Consider the following 19365-nt stretch of genomic DNA (forward strand, 5'->3'; position numbering starts at 1 on the left):
GCCCGCGCCGCCACCGCCCGACAACGGCTCCTCGGCGGCGCCGCCCCGCGCACCTGCCCCGGGCGGAGCCCCCGGCCGTCCCCAGCCCCCCTCGCTGGCCGCCGGCAGGGCCGCCGCTGCCCTGCCCCTTTCCCGCCGTATTTACACCGGCCGCCTCCATCTTGGTAGCGGTGTTAGCCCCCGCGGGACAGCGCCGGCCCGGCCTTCGCCCCAGCGGGAGCGGCCCGGCCCTACCGAGCCCTTAAGCGCCCCGGGCCGCTCTGCCAGGAAGGACCCCGCGTCCTGCGGTAGGTGCGGCTCCCCTCCCCTCCCCTCCGCCCCGGGCAGGGGCAGCCCCGCCGCGCTGCGTCCCGAGGAAAAGCGAAGTTTCCCCGCGGCTGCCCGAGGGAACCGCGGTCGGGCCGCGGCGGCGGCGGAACCGAGAGCACGTCCCTGGCTCCGAGGAGCGGCACCCCGGCCCGGGAGTGCGTGGGTCAGGCTGCAGGTTTCTCCCTGGGCGTGGGAGCCGAGTGGGAGCCAGCCCAGTCTGACAGTCGTCAGCTGTATTTCGGCTTCAAAAACCAGGCGATTTCCAGGGGTTTTGAAGGAAATTTCTGATCAATTCCAGCGCTGGCTGCTTGTATCGACAACAAGCCTTTGCACTGAATGGCACTTAAAGTTGCAGATCTTCCCCTCCCTGCTTAGGTTTAGCCGGGAGAGCGGCGAGGTGATGATATTCAGTAGTCAAATGAAATGGGAACGTCCTTAACTATTTCACTGCTGATTAAAACATGGGCAGGGTTTCAGGTCGCGCAACCTACAGTGAATTTTAGCAACGCAGGTAAACGGTTTTAGGAAAGTGACCGTCCCTCTGTCACTCCGCTCTGTCGAGTCAAGGAAAGGGAGGGAAAGGGCTCGGCTTAGGGCACCAGCATAAGCGGGGGAAAGCCAGCGCTGGGAAGTCCCGGTGGTGCTGGGTCCTATGAAATTATTTGAACTGCAGCAGGTGAAGGGCAGCAAAGGAATCCCGTCCATAGTTTGGGTGCCTGCACGGTAAATTGTAGCCGAGTCCCAGCCAGGTTTCTCAAGCTAGTGAAGCTTGGTCTATAGCAAAAGCTGAAGAGAGCAGCACGGTTCTGATATTCCCAAGTACCTAAAATTCATGAGCTGGGGGCCTAATGCAACAGAACTATGACTACTGCTTGGCAATCACACAGAGCCTTAGCATTTATGACTCTCTAATTCAATTCCTTCCTCTCTCCACAGTAGAGAATGAATCTTTAAAAAAAAATATGAAGTAGCATCAGGTAGTAACATCACTGCAGAATCTTAGACTTAAAGTGAAACACTAATTTTTGCACAGCTGGTGACAACCTGCAGACACTGCCCTATTTCATTGGAGTTTCTGTGCAGGAGATGTTGCAATTTTATCAGTATTTGCTCTTTTAAGCTTTGTTGCTCATAGATTGTATCAGGTTGGGTTTTTTGCCTTTTATGCTGCAATATACAAGGCAATTTTTAAAATTAATGTTCCCAAATAATGTATTGTGCAAAATACAAGAATCTACAACTATGTAGATAATATAATTAGATAACAAATGGCTCACCAATTACCATTCTATTGATAAGCATAGAAATTATCTCTGCTCAGACTGATGGCTATGTGTGAGAAATATAAGAGTACTACTTTGGGGTCTTTTTAAGAAAAGTTTTCTGTTGTACTGCTGCACCAGAGTGCTCGACCAGTTCCCGTGTCCTTCTCTTCCAATATATTGTGATGCTTTTTCTCATACAATTTTACAGCTTCTACACCATGTTTTTGACATATGCTACACTATTTGTGTTCAGATAATTTCCATCAAAGCTATTCATTGTTTATAGTATTTGAAAATATTTGCTTTGATGCAACATTTAAAAAATACATTAGTCTTGTAATATTTTTTGAAGTCTTTTCTCAGTTTTATTTAACTCAATGGAATAGCTTCCCTGACAGATACAATGTGTCCAAAAGTAAACTGTTGGAAATAAATTTTACTTTTTGTCCAATTCACCTCAAATCAGGGTAGAGTGAGAAAGTATCATCTTCCATTAAATTCCTTTCCTTCTCCCCTCCAGCCCCAAAATTATGCCCTTATAACCCTCCTCCCCTTCCTCACTTTCTTTAAAATAAAAAAAAAGGATGCGCAATCCATTCCTGAGACAGGGATTTATCATTGGAATACTGACATCATCTGAACCATAGCCATGCAAATTAGGATTCTGTTGTACATATGATGTTGCTGAAAATGAGATGGAATGGAGTTTCATATTCTGCTCGCAGCACAGGCTCTATACAAAGTACATTAAGCACAAGACTGGAATTTGTACCCTGCCAGAAAACGCTAACAATTTTGTGAGAGCTACAATTTAGAAAGAGCTAGTGATGATATTAGTATTCTTAAGTGTTTATAATATGTTAAGGAACTATAGTTTCAGAAGAAATTAAAAATGTAGTTTTCTTCGTTTTACCGCTCCTCCTTTTACTGCCTTCCAATCCCATTGACTGGAGCCCAGATGAATTTTGTGCGACCCTCACAGAGAGTTTGTCATATTAACTCAAGGTCCAAAAGCTGTCACACCTACACTGGTACAGCACAAAAAGAACCATATAGGATACTTGCTTTTTTTCACTGTGTGGTGTTGTATGATCTCCTACAGAGCAGTACCCGTAAAGTATTGTTTCTGAGACCTGCTACCTTAACAAAAAGCCCACAGTCTTAAATTTCTGAGTTCCTGTCACTAGTCTGCAATGATCTTTTAGCTGTCACATGTTCAGAGATGCCAGCATTTTCTTGCTAGTCTTATTGATGGTACTGGTGCACAGAAGGAAGTGATGATCAGAGGCTGCGTGATGACATCTGCTTATGAGTCTCAAGCTGAAATCTATTTCTCTTTTTCTATCCCTTCCTGTTGTTTAAATTGTTTGTTACAAGTTGGCCAATGTGCCTTAATGTACCTTTAATATCTTAAATACTATAAGATGTAGCTATACATATTTTCCCTAAAGTTTATAATATTACCCCTCAGTTGCACCTCACCTTTTAACAATATTACAGGGTTTGCTTGTTAAACATTTGGCAACATGTTGCACAACCTCTGCCTCCATCTGCTTGGTCCCCTCAGCATGGTCCCCTGTTGGCATGGTCTCCTCACCAGCAGTGCTGGGGAAGAGATCCACCTGAAATACAACCACAGCCTCCCCTCCCCCCTAGAAACGGTTGTTTTCTTCTGCTAGATCAGTTCCCCAAAATGGTTCACTGACCGGCTGTACAAACAGCTGTGCCGGCCCAAAAGAGAGGGTGACACGGGCTCAGTGATGATACTCGTTGAGCTTTGTTTCACCTATTGCTTAAATCAGTAAGTGATCGTGCCTTTCTGGTCTGCAGACTGCCTGTCAGATGCAAACCCTGCTCCTGCTCAGTGAGCTCCTTGCCTTCCCATTTTTGTAAAGAGAAAACAAGACACCAGCCAACCACAAAACGCTTTAGCACATGTTTTATTATGTATTATACAAAGATTGTGCACGACAAGAAATAGCTCATTATTTCCCTCCGCTTTCAATAGGCTAGTTTTTGTTTTTAATTAAGTGCATAATTTATTTAGGGCTTTAATTATACTGTGGCTGCATTGGTTAGAGCTGGGGAAGTACAAGTTGGGACTTCTTGGTTTTCTTTTCCCAAATGTGTAACCTGATGTATTGGCCATGGGAATGCACTGCTTTAAAAAAGTGCTGTAAATACTACAAATGTACAGCTTCTGTAATTAACCCTAGGGAAGAGTTTATAAAACCCATTTTGGAGCACTTTTACTCAGGCCTTTTTGCTTTGCAGTTCAGTCACCTGAAACAAAACCACTGCCACTCAAGAAGCTTTTTAAGCACGACACCATTTAAATCATAATTCGACAATTACCCTCTGTGTCACTGGTAACCATTCTAACATTGCTTCTGCTCTTGCAAAAGCTCATGTTGGTTATTCTCCAAGGGAACAAAAAAACCCCCAACTAACCAAAGTTGTAACTCAGGAAAGAAAGCAATCATTGTCTGAAAGTGTTCTAAAAATCTAAAACTAAAATTATGAGAAGGTAGTTCTTGTTGCTGTACAGAACACAACTTCATATTCCATTGTTTAAGTATCTTAAATTGAAGGTCCCTTCCAGTTGCTTCCTGACAGTAGATGCCTATTCATATACCTCCTAAAAGTCATACGCTACATTCAAAATAAAAATTCCAACATTTAGAATACTGAGTCCATATAACTGCACATGAATTCCACAGAAATTATTGATTCTCTGAGAACCTACTTCAAGTGCCTTACATTTAACCTTAGCCATCTTCACACTTTATTTACTTTCTTGACCACACTTGGCCATTGATCATATATTTCACACAGCTTTCCTGAGAGGCAGGAAAGATTTTTTCCTATATGGCTGAAAGTAATTTAGAGCTCAGCAATGAATACTAGTCCTTCCAATAAGCATTACCCACCATTAATCAAGCAGTAGAAAGTTTCAGAACTTTTCCCCAAAATACTTCTTTCTGTCATTGAAAAGGTACTTCATTTGAAGGAACATTTTTCTCAACAAATCACTATCTCCACTGAATTTCCTTTTAGGTAAAATAATTATTAACACTCCCCCTGTTTTAGATATCACCTAATTGTTATTTCCAATGTTTATTTTCATGGAATCATAGAATGATTTGTGTTGGAAGGGACTTTAAAGACCATCTAGTTCCAATCCCCCTGCTGTGGGAAGAGATGTCTTCCACTAGACCAGGTTGCTCAGAACCCCATCCAGCCCGGCCTTGAACACTTCCAGGAATGGGGCATCTGCAGCTTCTCTGGGCAACCTGTTCCAGTGCCTCACCACCCTCATGGTGAAAAATTCCTTCCTTATATCTAATCCAAATCTGCCTTTCAGTTTAAAGCCATTACCCCTTGTTCTATCACTACATGCCCTTCTCAAAATTTCCTCTCCAGCTTTCTTGTAGGCCCCCTTTAGATACTGGAAGGCTGCAATAAGGTGCTCCAGCCCTTTGATCATCTTCATGGCCCTCTGAACTTGTTCCAACAGGTCCATGTTGAAACTATTACTAATATTTCAGCTCAAACATTTGTAATTTTTAATATCACAACTGTGTAACACTCCGATATTCAAGGTTTAAACAACTTATTTTTAATTAAAAGTAATTAAACCAGTTCTGCAGCAAATTCAAATTTTTTTTCATTTTTACTTTTAAAATATTTTTTCAAATGGCAGAACTGCCTTCAAAGTAAAAACTCACATTCTTGTCTTCCATTCACTTTCTCAGTCATTCCCTGCTTTCTGTTCAAGCAAATGCCCATTGACCATGATGACAACCTATCATACCTCCTGGACAAGTTTCCCATACATGCAGTCAGTCAAGTACATGCATGCACTCTTCCTTAATTAAATAATGACAAACAATTGCTTCATTAGCCAATGACCTTACATCTGATGTGGATAAACAAGGTTGCTCTCCATCAGGATCCTGTATTCCACAGATAAAACTAGAAGACAAAGCTGATGGGACTAATACAAAATTCACACTTTTTGCTTCTGCCATTTTTGGTGTCTGTCTACTCACTCATAATCTGCTACTCAAAGACTGAGAAATGAATGGCCCCAGGCCACTGAAGTGCATTATTTCATGTAGGTTTCAGGTATTCAGTTCTCAGGGTAATATCAAAACCGCTCAGCTAGTAACCTAAGCTCCCTGTCCTAGGTGTGGAAGCGACTTGAATGCTGCAAGCCAGGATATACAACATCCAGCAACCTACAACTTGCTAAATTGCTGAAAGAGGCACGAGGCTAATATCCTACCCCTACTATGGACTAGGAAGCTACTTTTGAACAGGTGGGAAGCTCCTTTAGGTAAGGATTCACGTTTCACAGCTGAAGATGAATGATTTTTTTTCATGTCCAACCACACCACTTCCTTATCACAGCATGGTCTACAGCCTCCTTGTCTGGCCAGTCCTCTGGAATGAGGGAAATGTTGACACCAAACCCCTGATGGCGTAGGAGGACACCCTAATCTTCCATCTCCTGGGAGAGTACTTTAAACACGAGGAGATTAAATAAGGAACAAACATCATTACCGCCTGCCTCGCTGGCTATATTTTTAAATGTAAGCACCCAAGGCTGCTGTGTGTCATGTTGATTCACTCCCGTTAGCATGCTCAAAGCACAGCTCTCAAGTGGTCTCGGGGAAGACGAACTGGGGAATACACCACTTCCCTTTTAGGCAACATTTCTAGGCACTCAGCCCTGGCAGGCTGGAAGCACACACACAGCTTTCCCAGCACTTAGGAAACTTCACCCATGAACATTTATTTGTCTAAAAATTTAGGTGGGAGTTTGCTCTTTTTTTCTTTTTTTTTTTTTTTCCCCTTTTAGATCTGCATTTTCAGTCAACCCAGCTGTAGACAGGTAGCTTCTATGGAACATGGTGGGCATTAGCACAAGGTTCATTGTACTCAGTCCTTAGAAACATTAAAGAAAGACTGGACCATGGCAAGACTTGATAACAGATTTTTTTCCCCAAGGGAAAAAAAATTACAAAGAGGATAAAGAAGACTTTTATGATTTTAATAGGATCTTGTATGATTTTTATAGCATGAAGTTTTCATGCCTTCAGCCCAGAGGTTTTTAAAAATTAATACTTCTCGGTTTGGATCACACAAACTACTGAGTAGTAGGTGTAGTAGTATCTTTAAAATGAACTTCATGCTGGCTTATTTCGTTTTGTCTGAGAGATTTTCTCTCTCTTATATCCAGTTATGGGACCACGTGTCCTTCATTTTCTCGAATATGCATTAGTTTGTTTGGTATCTTGTTACTGTCTGTAAGAAATTATATGTAAAAATTCAAGTAGATGTGAAACATTATTGACATATGTGCATGGCTAGGCCCATGCCATCTTGTATTTTTTACCTGTATGTAGAAAACAATTATTTGTAAAATATTTTTTGGCAGAAGATAATGTATTCTCCATGTTATTCAGTGACCCACGGCATCTGACCACATTTACTGACTGCAACAATAGCAGTTTTGTAAATCAGAAGGCATCTGAGAAAACAAAAATTAATTTGGTTTCTTTTCTTGCCATGGTTTTAACCAACAAGCCTTCTTCACTTAAATTTTGCAGAAGAATGTTGAGAGTTGCAGACCATTTCACCTGCAATATTTGACATGTTTCATCTGAGCACAGTTTTCATTTGGGTGATGAAAAAAGTTAACATTTTAATAAATAATGCTGGGGAGGTTACCTACCAGAAAGAAAGAAAAATAAAGTTTTCAATCAATATAAAATTGGACTTAAAGACCTTCTTACTGCTATTAACACAGAGAAGCACTGAGGCTAGTGTGTGGCTGTTGTCATTGGGCACTCTAGGCACAGCTGTAGTACAACCTCCAAATGAATATGCGGCTATACTCTCTGTGTGTTCACATGAAGGATAATATTGGGCTCCAAGAGTATGGCTGGCACCGCAAAATCTGTCACTTTAAATTCTAACGAGACTTCCAGTCCCGCTTGTGCTGATACAACCAACTGAAAGCAAAGTCATTTAATACGTGCAACATTTAAAGCTGATCTCGTCAACAGACTTCACTATGACTCTTCCTCATCACGTTTGGTGTATAAAAGTGAAACCCACCTAATTGTAAAGTCAGCTTAGTGACCTTCAACACTACAGGATCAAGCACAGCAGACGCAAAGCCTTTAAATGTTAAAACATGGACAGCTGGGGTGAAACTTAAGACTTAAAGTGTGACACATTAGATAAATGGGAGCCTGATGAGATGAGGTGGAGTCATAAATTGTGTTAGTCACAGTGTTTGACAAATGATCTCCAGTGGCACTTGCTTCTCGGTGGGGACTTTCATTAATGATCTTTAGTATTGCATTGGTAAAACTTTATTCAGCTTGTTACACTGTTACACATCTGGCACATGTTACCAAGGAAAACCATTCTTGGGGAAAGCTTTGGTGGCAGAAACTCAACATTTGTGCAGAAATGAGAGGAGTGATACACTAGCTAGGACTTCGCTGCACAGTTAAAATGAGGGTTAATTTGCAGAAGGGGAGGGTGAGTCTACAACTTAAAATGGAGACAGGACTGAGGTGGTGACATTGGATACTGCTTTTGGAGAACCTGGATGCAGCAGTCTCATCAGAAACATCGTGTACCAATCGACAACAAGAGCCACTCTGAACAACAGTTCATCTGTGTTTTATGGAGGCATGCTACACATGCATATACTTTGCAATTTAAAACAAGCTGAACATAATATTCCAGAGAATCAATGAAGCGAGAAAACTTCCGAAGGCAAAAGCCTAAATGAAGTATTTGTTATAAAAATGGACAAAATGAAGACCAGGAAATAATTCATCACATGAACAGGATGGGGACTGATTATTTAACCACAAAGGCCGAGATGGATAAGAACGTTTTTCAACAGTAGCTTGTCAGCATTACAGGTAGGTGAAGTCTCATACATTTAGTTTAGTGATCCATCTAGAAAATGAAGCCAGAGCTATTAACTCTGAGGGCTCACTATTTTTGTTAACCAAGGCTGGGACACAGTACAGTTGAACAGTATTAAGGAATAGCAAAATGTTAACTGTAGAAGGACATAATAGCAAGAAGGAACTGTGGGGAAAAAAAGCCACAGTATGAGGGCAACCAGCACTCTGCACCAGCTTAGGTGACTGGCATGGACGTTCTGCAGCATGCAGCCTGGGAGGTGGACATGTCACAGTGTCTCCACCACTCTCTGAGCCTTTGCAAACACACGCCTTCAAAGCCTGTCAAAGAGAAGTCATGATGCTGTACTGGAAATATGAGTTCTGTGCACACAGTGACAGAGCAAGACAAACAGGGCAAGAGACTCAGAATTCTCCATGCCACCACATGTACATTTGTAATAAGGTAAGAATTCAGGTAAATACATCTCATATGGTATGATAGGGTGTTTGTTGTTTCTTTGTTTCAGATATATGACAAACTGGTTTCTATTCTAGGGGACTCTTCTCCAGAGAGAAGACCCGTGGATCAATCTTATACACAAGCATTTTTGTATGAGGTTCTGTGATTCAAAAGATGTATCTATTAGTTCGTGCCATGACGAGAGTTTGGATCTTCACTAGAGGAATTCAGTGGAAGGAAAACTTTGCATCTAGGGATCATACTTAAAGACCAGGTTGTACAGACTGTAGAGTCAATTTTGCTACAAGCAGTCATGGATTTGAGGACTCATCTGGAAAGGTCCTGCATGAAGGCAGCTATTTCCTCAGAAATCAATGTCGCTTAATCTGATCCATCAGAATTTTCTTCTTTTTAGAGTCACCTAAAATTAATTCATGAATGATATCGCTCTGTTGACAGGCACGTACCTGAGACTTTCACAGATGACCAGGAGAATTACTGAAGGCCAACTGAGGCTCTGCGCAACAGAGCCTGCAGGGTAATAGTCTGCCTTTGACAAGAGTTAGTACTCATATCCTTCCCAGCTGTTTTCAGTTGCAGTGTCTTAAGTGTCTTCCCTTTTCTAGCCCTTCCAGCCAGACATCCTCATGACAAAGCAGGAAAAGACAAACTAAGGAAGTAGATGGTATCAACTTGGCTATAATTACTGTTTAGGAAGTTGCAATACCTTCTGCTTCTAACACAGCTATTACTGCAACAGCATCAACACATCAGATACCCCTCATGTGGACTTTAAGGAAGCTTTCAAAATGCAGGCAGTTAGAAGCCAGCTCATTGCACCAACTAGGTAAGGGAGCTTCGAACTTGCAACCTATAGACTTGTATCCTCCTCCCCTTCTACAAGGCAGCTGCACCCTCGACCACAGTGCTGTGACTTCAGTCGAGCTCCCTGGCGAGACTGCGTGAAGAAGATGCATCATGGCCCAGGAGCAGACAGCAGACAGCAACTGCTGTGGCTGGAACAGCCCTGTTTCTTCTGGGTGTGCAGTGAAGCACTGCAGCCCAGTACCACAAGACCAGTGCTACAAATCAGGAAACACAGAAAATATTGTAATTGGGAGAAAACCATAAGTATTGGATTTGTCTCTAGTACAAAACTTACTGGTTGAATCTGAGTTTAAAGTGAGAAATTAGCAAACGCTAGCTATAAACCAGCTTTGGTAACATCTGAGCCACCTAACTTTGGATTTCTTACTTTGCTGTAAGGAAAGCTGCAGCAGAACTGCTGTCATGTTGCAACATATGGAGTTCATACTGGCAGTAATTCTACCTTCTCCTGTAATAGCACTTCACTGTTTTGACACTGAATAGTAGAAAGAATACAGTGACTAGTAAAAAATGAGAGAACCACTCCCAACATTAAAGAATTCATTTTACTAGGATAGATTAACTTGTAATTGAGTACTCGGGCTATTCCAGGATGGTGAAAATAGTTTGTCTGAAAAGACTTTTCTAAATGTGTGCATACATTATGTTGCCATTTAGGTGGCGCCACTCCTTGCATAAAATTTATTTTGCATAATTACAGACAGATTTACAAAATACTTAGTTGTAACCTTCCGTACTTGCGTGCCACATATTTTTTCTCTTGGTTGAGAATGTAATAGCCTTCTGCTGTAGATATTTAAATGGGGTTAAGGATTGATTTCTGCAATCCCATAGAAAAAAGTCTTTGGCTGCTCATATGACAGAAATGACCGGTGGTTTAAGCCACTACTTTTCTTTTGCTTCTAGGCCCTCCACAATTCATTACCACTTGTTTTCCAAGGGAAAACATCTCTTCAGAAAAGCAGCTGGCTGGGGCTGCGTGTACATGCCTCAGATGCAGAGTCCAGCAGTTTTCATTAAAGTGCTGACAAAAGCTGGTTTGTGCTAAGACAGCAGACTTTGCGCTGAGACATGTGCAGGTGCTCCATCCTGCCAGGCCAGCCGTGGCAGGGGTGGCACAGACAGCTGGAAGGGCTCTGCCTGGAACAACCTCACTGCCATTTGCCAGGCTGCCTCTGTCCTTGTCCCTGGATGGAAAGTGTGGGTAAACTGCTTTGTTCAAGGAATAATTGCAAGTGTTATGCATAATGGGGTACTTGTGCGATGGATGGAGTAAACCTGTGACATCTCCCATTTCCAAGCAGAATAATTCAGTGGGAAAATTCTGGTTCATTGTGTTCAGAGCATTTAGTTCACACCACCTTCAGGTCTGGTGGCCTTCTGCTAAATCCAAGGTAGAGGCGAAACCTTTCCGTGGTTACTGCAGACAGCTGGGAGCAAAAGAAGGTCTCCGAGTTTTGTGGTTCTGTGTCAGAGCCACCAGTCTTGTGGGCTTCAAGGGAAGCCATGGTAAGTTTGCTAGCTCATATGGGGCATTAGGAAGAGAGATAAGCTCAGAGAGAGCACATCAGATGTGGTAAGTGTAGGGTGATTAATAGGACGAGAGACGTAATAAGGAAGGAAAATGATGATCTAACATACTGCACATCATTTTTAGGATTCAGCAAGACTTCTGTGTTCAGATTCATATTTCATAAGAATTTGTTTCTCCCTTTTCATTAGATGCCAAAAATCTTTATGTTTTGTTCCCCATTTCTTTTTTCCCTCTGCATTGTTTCTTCCCATTTTCTGAGTATTTGTAAAACTCAGTTTCACAAAAGCTCATTTTTCACATGTAGCAGGTTGTAAAATATAGGAGCCAATTGTTGCTCACTTTCACAGATGTAAAGATAAATCTAAAATTGAAGTTAAAATGTTGAATGGCTGAGATTTTTTCAGATACAGACAAATCTCATTATAAAACTATAAAGAATTGTCCTGCTGCCCTTCCTAGATACATAGCTTAATACTGGATGTATTTAGTTTTCAGAGTGCCTCTCCCACAGACAAAAGCCAAGATGAAGTAGGAATATTCAGTTGCTATATAATGGCAGAATATTTATAAAAAACAAAGCTACATTCAGCAAAGTATTGTTCATTTAGATGGATGAATTGAGCAATGTAATTAATTCTAAATTTAATGTGAACTTCTACGTGTATGATTAAGAACCCATAGAGATAATTAGATTTTTAACTTGACTGTGCAGAGTTTGCAACCTGATTGTTTTGGTAGACATCACAGGCCTGGTTCTACTAGTCTGCTAGCTGTACAGCTCCTTGGCTCACAACAGCTTTGCATGGCGTAGAAGGGAGGTGATATCTGCATTCCTTTATATGACTAAGTTACTTTGTCATGAACCTAGTATATACAAATTAAGATGAAGGACAGGATTCTTCATTCCACCCACAAGAAGGAGTAACTCATTTGAACAGAGAAATATTTCAGACGTAGCTTGAAGGTCATTTTGAACTAGCACAGACACGTTCATTTGGTGACAAACACTCCCTTAAGGTCTACACTCTCCTACGTGGTCTCCTACGTAGAATTCTAGCTAATTAATTTGGCAGACTAGGTTTCTTCTTCAGCTTACAAAGTGCAGCAAAATGCACGGATGTGACACAAAAAATCTGCTTCTACAGGGAACAGATCAAAATCCCCAGAGGAAAAAGAAATACAGCCACTAGATGGTTGTTATATTTGGTGGTTGTTATATTCAGCAGTTGGTATATTCAAAACATGATGCATTGCACAGCAACTATTTGCACAGTGCAACTAGTCCTTTTTACTTCATGTTTCAGTTTCCCACACAGAAAGAAGAGCTAACGAATGGGCTCTGCTTCCTTGACAATTTGTCACCGTCGATACTTTTTCCACTTACAAAGATGTTCATTAAAATAATACAATTTCCCAGCTTTATTCTGCCGTCACTGTCCAACTCCCAGTGAGATCTACAGCATGGCAGTCTGTGGTGAAATGAGAGACGCAGTAACAGCTCATCTGACACGTTCTTTTTGTTTCAAAGGTAATACCCAATTTAAAATACACAGAGGTCAACCTGAACTCACAAGCTGTCCACAGCCAGTAAATGAACAGCAACCTACACTGCAGGTAATTGAGAGTCTTAGGCTTTGAAAAAGCAGAATTAGTCTGAGACCATTAATATCTATAGCTTGGGAAAATATCTCCAGCCAGCTTTCGCAGAAGGGCATGACTGGCTTCAGTGCTGAGGCACCTTCCTGAGGAACAAGTGGAACAGGGTTTCCACACTAGGTTCAAGTCATCCCCACTACAGTAAACAGGTGGGTTGGGAGAGTTTAATCTGATTGCATTTGTGAGTTGACATTCAGGAATTTTCTCTCTCTTTAGAACTATCAATCAAAAGTATTTGCAGATTTAGGAAACTGTCACTAAACAGGCCTGGCCAGGAACTGGGTTTTCCATTTCACAGGAAACTTCATGCTGCCATTTTTTTCCCATTTCAACCTAATAAATTCTATTTTTCTGTAGTTGCAATAAGTTTTATATAGAGTTCACATTTCTCTGAATTGTTTTTTGGTTCTTTGATTTTTTTTTTTTTTTTTTCTAAAAATGGCCAAAATGTTCTTTCCTGGACTCTTTTTTAGTGCTTTATCAGTTTTCCTTTTCCTCTGACTTACATCAACTTGGAGTATTTTTCAAAGCATTTAATTTTTGACAGAAATAACACTGCATTAACAAAAAGAATCCCTGAACAAGCTACACTAAAGATCTCATCTACTATATTTGGCATACACCTTTCTATTTCTTTCCCTACTTTTACAGTTCCTAGACAGCCCTATGTTCACCCAGAAGAGAAGCATAAACATGATGGCAGTCATTCTGTAAGACCTTAGTTCAAGAAGCTTTTAATGGCTTTAGTGGTTATTTCTTTAAAAATATTCTTGCTAATATTGCTCTAGTATCTATTTATATCCTAATGAAAAATTCCGGGGGAAAAAAAAAAGCTCAGCTTTGCTCAAATAAATGTTAAAATCCGTAACAATTTAGAGAGCCACTGCAGAGTAGTGAACCACTGAAAGGAATCACTATGTGAAGAAGCCCCTTCTTCCCTTCCCTTCCCTTCCCTTCCCTTCCCTTCCCTTCCCTTCCCTTCCCTTCCCTTCCCTTCCCTTCCCTTCCCTTCCCTTCCCTTCCCTTCCCTTCCCTTCCCTTCCCTTCCCTTCCCTTCCCTTCCCTTCCCTTCCCTTCCCTTCCCTTCCCTTCCCTTCCCTTCCCTTCCCTTCCCTTCCCTTCCCTTCCCTTCCCTTCCCTTCCCTTCCCTTCCCTTCCCGTCTTTTCTCCATGAGAGGATATTTTTTAAAGCTCTCATTACAAAATAGAAATATTGAAGGTCTTTTGCATGTACTAAGCCAAATGTACCGTAAGAGCCCCTCTCGGATACAGGCACAGCTCTGATTAGCACTGTAAACTTCAAACCCTTTTTACATCAGCCTGTACTTCAGCGCATTAGGTTCCTCACTCTGGGGGGAGGATGGCAGTCAAGTTCTTGATGCAGCAAATTTCTTAGTAGATAAACTAAATTCATGAGATGAGCCAAACCAAGGAGCTCTAAAACAATCACCAATGTGCACATAGTCACTGTTTCTTAAAAGGACTAATTGTTTGACTTGTGATTGTATTCTGCCTTGAAGAGTGGTGGATCATTTTTTGACTTAATCTAGGGACTAAACTTTCAGAATACACTGAAAATATCTCAGTTTACCAGGCTCAGTTTAAAAAAAAAGGTGCATACACAGCATTTATGTAGTGTTTTGACAGACTTTATTTTCTGCTTAAGTGATTCAGTTTTCCCTGGATACGTATGGCCCTCTCTTTGTTATGCAGAACTGTAATTGCACAGAAAGAGGATGAGGTCATCAACTAAGTTACAATACATCCACTTAACATTTCAAATATCTTTAAATAAACGAAATGTTCTGTAACTAAAATCAGATTCTCACCTACTTGAAACATTAGGCTGCTAGGCTAAATGAGAAAAAAAAAATAAACACATAGTACCTGTTAATAAAAAGAAACACTGATAACAGCATACAAAATAGCGTTATACTCAAAAAGAGCCAGTAGCCTTCGGACTTTTGTACCCCCCAAAGTTTCAGATTCGGGGAAGTTTTTTATGTCTTAATTGCTGTAGGAAAGCTGAGCGATTTTCTTGGATGAGAAGGATTAATACTGAAGAATCTGTCAACAAATTTAAAGATCCAGATACTTCGAGCCTTCTGCCTGAGTAAAAGTTTAGTACTAACTAAATAAGAGGATGTAGCAGTGCAGTGCAAAAGGGGACAGCAAGTTATGGGACTTCTTAGCAGAAACTGTCTGGCACAAAGATGCAGGAGGTCAGTGCCCACGTAGAGGATTTTCTAAAGTGGATCAGTCAGTGCATACATTGTCTTTGAAGTCTGCTGATGACCTCTCTGAAGTCTAGCTTTGTGTAGATCCAAAACTGTGAAGCCAGAAAGACAATGCAGATATGGGTGAAGGTGTGCCCACAACTTCAAAGGCCTGAGCAACTCTAGTCTCAGAGGTACAACTGAACAGGCTCCTCATGGCCAGCCCTTGAGACAGATGTGGGGACGGCAGCTGGCAGGTCAGGGGGTCTCTGGTACTTGCACATGTTCCTGAAAACACTCTTGAAGTGCAAAGGCACAGTCGGTGCTGTCTGAATGCAGATGTTATCACCCACAGCTGACAACCACAAGTGGAACAAAACATTACTCAGAACTTAACGTCATATATTAGTAATTTGCCTGGTATAAGCATGAGCAAGAAGACCTTGCCCCAAAATGTCAGATACATCATCATCTACAATATTTTTTAAAAACAAAAGCCAGGTATGACAGAGAACCTGTAAAGGAAGGGAAAGGATGGACTGATATTCCTAAGAATAAGTGGCTGAACTGATAGACTGCAGGTCCAGGTACTGGGCACACAAGATGGTCCTAACTCACCACCTTTTCTGCAGCAGTTCTGGAGGAGACAAGTCATGATAGCTGGTGAAAACTGGTACTCTGCATCCGTGCATGGCACCCTGCCAGGACCTGGCAGCCAGTCTCCTTCACTGAAGAATTGAGACCATCAATGCAAGTCCACCCCTCACATACTGCCAAGGGTATCTAAGACAGTGTAAAATAACAGTGTATTTATGTTGTTGTTTTTATTCTGTAATATTATGTATAATCCAAGTAGCTGATGATGCTATTTTCCTGGCAGCAGAACAAGGAGCTATTGTAATTAGAAGCAGATAGACAATTTTCATATGAAACGTACAGTATATGTTACAGCTTTCTGAAACACTATGGCAAGATTCAAGGTTATAACAGAAGAATGTGGAGAAAGCCCATACAGATGAAATAAGGAAGAAAAGAACTGGACACGCTGATAATTTCTTCATCTTTCTCATAGGTAAAGTCAGCCAACGACACTTGCTAGTCCTGCATATCACCCTCTGAAGCTGGTGGTGATGTTGCAGCTCAGAGCCACTGCAGGACAAGATTTGGGAACACCCAGGTCCAATCCTGCCACCTGTATTAGCTCCCCTGTGATCAAAGGGCAAGGCAAGGCTGGGCCTTCACTGCCTGTATAACAACAACTTTTAAAATTAAAACTTTACAAAATAAAAAAAGTAGTCACCTGAAAAACAAATACTTTCTTGCTGAAATATGGCATATAGAGAAATAAATGGAATATATTTATTTCTCAGCAGTCAGACACAGCAGATACATCATATCTCTCTTCTAATTTTCTCTTCTCTGCTCTCCCTCTCCCAGAATGCATTTTCAAAATTAGTAAGGGAGAGAGGGCAGACAACATCAGTTGACAGGTTCCTCTGTAACCATGGTGTTAACATTGAGAAAGACAAGTATTTATCTTCATAAACTTTTTGTTCAAAGATATAGCTTAGCGTAGAATAATATATCAAATGCAAAAGTTTTGAATTTTTTTATAAATGCATTCCCCTTGTTTTTTTAATTGTGGAGTTACATCGATGTTTCTTAGGAAGGGTGTATATAACTCATGCACCAGAAGTGATATCTAGGCAGCTAGACTTTGCTACAGAGTGACAAGATACAGAGACTTTCTGCAGGACGCCAAGTGTTTTTAGTTCAGAGCAGAAAGCCCTTTACTAGGAACTGTGAGAGATGAGCTATCTAGCTTGCAGCACTGAAACCAGGTGCCTGGAACTGTTTGGAGTTAGTACCTGCCTTCAGGATGAAAAGAGATATTGCAGGTGCTGGCTTCATACAATTCACTCTGGGCAATTCATCCCCAGATAGTTCAGGTTCATCTTTAAAGCAGTGAACAGACTAGTAATTTATGTCCCAAATGCTGACTGTTTTCAGCAACATGACATCGTAGCCATTCAATATTTATGGAAAGAAAAAGAAAATAAAAATCTTGAAACCTAGCATTCTAACTCCTAAACATCTTCTTGTATGATCAGTATTATAATTAACAACCTGGAAATCCAAATTCCCGCTGTGCACAAAAGACCCCCAACCAAGCAAGATTATGATCTGGGCTGTTAACACCAGGTAGCCTCTCTGCGAGAATCCCTTCTCCCCGTGCTGGGCTACATGCTACCCTTGGTCACACAGCACCAATCCCAGAAGTGTCCACACGTTCTGTACTTGCAGACGACACTGAATGCAGCTCCTGCTAGAGCCCCGTGGGCAGGCAGCTCTCGCCAGAGACTTACCAGCACATTGCCAAGGACTGGTGCTGGTGGATGCCGCTCGACACGTCACAGCTGGGGGGTTATAGTTACCACAAGCAGCGCTGACAGGTCAAAGGCTGGGGAGTAGGTCAGAGACCTAAACCAACATCTTCAGCAAACAGAATACTTCCAAAAACACATAAAATAAACCAAAGATTAATTTCCCAGTAAATTTGATTTTCTAAAAGAAATTTATCCACTACCATCATGCACTTACAGAAAAAAATACTGCAGATATTTCAAATTGCCACTAGACTTTCTTAAACACCAATTCAATGTTGTTACTTATTTTGAGAAATATAATTCATAGGTATAACAAAGGCTTAACAACTCCTTATTTCTATTTTGCTGAAACTAGAAGTAATCATTGTATATTCAAAACTATTTAACATCTAGCCTTCCCTTCCCAAACCCATACAAAATTATTGTAGGTCTTTATAAATAACTGCCATTCTGTGTATGTAAACTGTTTTCTGAATTTAGCGAAAGCTACAAATCTATTATGGCAGCCTTCCTACAGGAAGAATCATGACAGGAAACAGAACTTTTTCAAGAATTGGACTCATACATTGGAAGCCCCTTGTGCAAGTGCAGGTGACTATAAATCTCATCACATTCAAAACATGGTAGAAATCTCTCACAAAAATCTCGATTATTTGATTAAGGTTTCTGCTAAACTGTTCTAGACACACACACAATATACATATATGCAGTTTTTTCCTCACACCTACAGAAATGTAAATTATGGATGAAGAATTTCAAAACAGCAGGGACAAGCTCTGAGAGAATATGGCATCATACTACCTGAATAGCACAGTTAAGACTGGTCCATTCACATCTCAGCCAGATCTGTAGCCCGCCCTTCCATACATACTATTGCTTAAAGTATTAACTTTCCTTAAACCTGTTTAAATACATATTATCTGACAAACGTATAGATTTCAGATACCAAAAGAATAATTTTTGAATGAAACTCTTATTATTTCCCCTCTCTTTGTCATCAGTTTTCAAGACGCTGTTAATGTAAACCAGAAAGTACAGAATTGTTCAGCACAGATGGCACAGCAATAAAAATCTGGACATTTTTCAAGTGAATATCTGTCTTTGGACTTATTTGCTAAGCATATGGAATAGAAACTACTACATACACTTCCATCCTCTAGTGGGTGAGGGGGGGAAAGGCTGAGGTACTAAATGGCTTCTTTGCCTCCGTCTTTAATAGTAAGAGCAGTTGTGCTCCAGGTACACACCCCTCTGAGCGATAAGACAGGGATGGGGAGCACAGTGAAGCCCCAATAATCCAAGGGGAAATGCTTGGTGACCTGCTATACCACTTAGACACACATAAGTCTATGGGGCCAGATGGGATCCATCCAAGGGTGCTGAAGGAGCTGGCAGAGGTGCTCACCAAGCCACTTTCCATTATCTATCAGCAGCCCTGTCTAACTGGGGAGGTCCCAGTTGACTGGAAGCTGGTAAATGTGATGCCCATCTACAAGAAGGGCCAGAAGGAAGATCCAGTGAATTAGAGGCCTGTTAGTCTGTCCTTGGTGCCAGGAAAGATCAACAAACAGATCACCCTGAGTGCCATCACACAGCACATACAGTACAACTAAGTGATCAGGTTCAGTCAGCATGGGTTTATGAAAGGCAGGTCCTGCTCAACCAACCTGATCTCCTTCTATGACAAGGTGACCCACTTAGTCGATGAGGGT

The 19365-nt window shown here is 41.3% G+C and overlaps 1 long non-coding RNA gene across 4 annotated transcripts; it reads left to right on the plus strand.

Moving 5' to 3' along the window:
• The first annotated feature begins 3 nt into the window (after positions 1 to 3).
• LOC110365352 (uncharacterized) lies at positions 4 to 18745 on the plus strand. Of its 4 annotated transcripts, none has more exons than XR_010472854.1 (3): positions 4 to 287; positions 5765 to 13008; positions 15899 to 18745. It is a non-coding gene; the product is annotated as an uncharacterized LOC110365352 (long non-coding RNA). The 4 variants fall into 4 exon arrangements; XR_010472850.1 differs by having other exon boundaries at positions 41 to 287; positions 5765 to 8975; positions 9068 to 18745; XR_010472853.1 differs by having other exon boundaries at positions 46 to 287; positions 5765 to 8524; positions 9068 to 18745.
• Positions 18746 to 19365: the final 620 nt, after the last annotated feature.

The sequence above is a fragment of the Columba livia genome, chromosome 1 (genome assembly GCF_036013475.1).
Source record: "Columba livia isolate bColLiv1 breed racing homer chromosome 1, bColLiv1.pat.W.v2, whole genome shotgun sequence".
In the NCBI taxonomy this organism is placed as follows: domain Eukaryota; kingdom Metazoa; phylum Chordata; class Aves; order Columbiformes; family Columbidae; genus Columba; species Columba livia.